Here is a 2,898-nt window from a genome sequence, read left to right on the forward strand (position 1 = left end):
TTGCAGCCGCTGGGCTGCTCAGCATCACCCTGGATGGGATTGGCAGGGACCTGGCTGCAGAATCTGGGGCTCCTCCAGTGTTTTGACACACCTCCCTGTACTTGGGTTTGCTGAGAGAGAGATGCACAGCATTTATGTTGTGGTGGTGAAGAAAACATTTGTTGAAAGAGTGGTTGAATTGGCGCCAGCGGTTCTGACTTTTTCAAAATATCCCCAAGATCCAAAAATAGCAAATGCACAAATCTGCAAAGAATGATGGGCTATTTTGAGGGTTATGTTGGATCCGGTTCCCAGCATCAAGGAAGAGAGAGTAGGGCATTCTGTTGAATTTCTGCTAAAACATGGCTGGGAACAGTGATTTGTATCACTTTATACTCACCAGAGTCATAGAAATTGTTGTTTGTGTTGCTTTGTTTTGCTGTTTGTGCCAACAGCAATTGAATTTAAGGACTTCATTTTCCAGGAAGTCTCCATCCAGCTACTGACTCCGTGTGCTCATCATTTAGTGCTCAAACAATAGAATGTGACTGTACAAATAGTGTTTGTGTGCACAAATCAAGTAATTAGCATGTTAGTTAATTTGCATTGCAAATTGAGCGCCAAACTTTCAGTACTTGGCTCTTGTTATGGCTGTAAGAAAGAGAAAAAGAAAGAAATACAGAAATATTGAGATTTTCTGTCTTGAATGTTGTAAAACACAGCTATTGATATCTATCCAAGTATATTTAGTTGCAGGGAAAATACAGTTTATGGACAAATATTCTGACTGATCTACTTCAGGCAGACAGAGCAAAGTTAGATGGCAAAGTTAGGCATGAAGTAAATATAAGAATAAGTTTGTCTCCAGGTTGTTTATTCAAAATACATCAATTAAATCTCTGAAACAGCCAGTAGTACATATGATATGATGACTTTTCCACTTACCACTGTGTCTAACCAGTACTGAACTACAAAAAGCTTCCCAGCTCCCTCCCCTTCCCCCATCTCCTTGAGCATCAGGGTGCTGGGAGATCAGCTAACAGCTCAGGGGTTTTTCGGTACGTGACTGCGGGCACAAAGATCTCCCTCATTCTCAGTAAACAGTAGCTCCCATTTTCCCCAGTAGCTGCTGGTTGGAGGCTCTGATGAGAGTTCCCACATAGCTACCCCCTCAAGTTCCTGGGTAAGATTTCAGCTGGAATAGTTTCCTCCTGATGGAGCACAGCCCTTTATTTGAATGTTTTTCACTTGATTCCTTTCCGCCCAGTGGGACTTCCACAAGAAAAATTCTTGTGGGACTGCAGCTTGTCTGCCTGGAAAAATGAGTATTAGATAAATGATTAGTTAGTCATATGTGATCAACAGGCAGCTCACTCCCCTTATTTTCTGTAAAATAACTCCTGGAAACTGTTTAATTCTAGGAAAGGATTAGGATCATCTTTTCTGGTTGTGCTCAAGGAACAGATTGGATCAAGGTCATGTATCACTCACTTCAACATCCATAATCCCAGATATTTTCACAGGGAATTGGGAAATCTCTGGTGTCTGCAGATGCTGTCCATTTTCTATCAGAACACCTGGGGACATCTGAGTCCCAAGTAGGTAAAAATGGGCAGAAAACCCAAACCAGGGAGTTCAGGCTCCCTTCTAGAAGCTTTTTCTTTTTAAAGTATTTCATTAGCACTCATTATCCATTCCTGCTGATGGATGGAAGTGTCTGTGTTGTTAATGAGAAGCCAGAGATAAATGTCCAAAATTCCTGTGTTTTGAAAGGGGGCATGCTGGCTCACATTGCTGCTATAGGTACGAAGCTGGAAGAGAAATGTTAGAGCTCAGTGAAGATTTGGGTGTTGTTTCCCTTTGAATAAAGGCTTTCATTCATCTCAAGGTGAGCTAATTCAGCTTGTGCTAAAAGGATGTATAGAAGGACATTGCAGATGGGGAGTGAGGTGGAAGGAGTGCTGTACTAATGCCTTTAAAATCACTTTCTACAAAGTAGGTTTTTAATTTAGACTTGTTTTCCTCTTTCTTCTTTCTTCTTGATATTTTTCAACAGAAGACTGGGACAGAAGATGCATGAGATGTAATAATTACCCATCAAGACTTGACTTTTAGGAAAAAAAAAAGGAGAAACAGCAATCTGAAAACAGAAATAGAAGTTGTGAGGAAAGGGAGGAAAATAGGAAATGTAATTCATTTATTCAATGCTGGTATTAAGGAAAAGCCAAGGTTAAAAAGAGTGAAAAAAAAGTATGTCTTTGCAAAGCTCTAATAGATATGCCAGATCCTCTCTTTTGCTTTCAGCAATTGTGGTGCATATTGTTGGCAGTGGTTCAAAGAAATGAAGTGCTCGTTCCCTGGGAATTGTCTTTCACACAAAAAAAGTAATTAGGGGAATAAAAGAATATGATGTATTAGAAAATGGGAGCCATAACAAACTACCAAGTAAGCTGCCATGGCTAATTCTTCTTAACATTCTTTTAACCGCTCTCAAACTTGTAACTGCATCCCAAACATCTCACATTTTCTGTCTCATCGAAAATTTCTGTATGGCCCATCTGATGAGGGCAGGGATGTCAAACATCTAAGTGCGTATTGTGTGTCCTAGTGACAAATATGTTCCCTTGGTGTAGGAAAAGGGCCAGAAGGTACAAAGGGAGAGAGAGTAATCTATTTATAACTTTTACAATGCCTTGTAAGAGGAGATCTTGGGAACTCTTCTCCTGGGGTGGCTGATTGTGCTCTCTCTGATGTGGACTCTGCTAAGTATGGGTAGGAATCCTATTACTGACCACTACAAAGGACTGTGTGGTTTAGTTCAGAATATAAAATTCATATTATGAATGCTGTATGGGGGCGGAGGGGGGGAGGGAAGTAATATTAGCCTTCTGAAGAAGAGGAGACTGTCATGAATAATGC

Source organism: Ammospiza caudacuta, chromosome 16 (genome assembly GCF_027887145.1).
Source record: "Ammospiza caudacuta isolate bAmmCau1 chromosome 16, bAmmCau1.pri, whole genome shotgun sequence".
NCBI lineage: Eukaryota > Metazoa > Chordata > Aves > Passeriformes > Passerellidae > Ammospiza > Ammospiza caudacuta.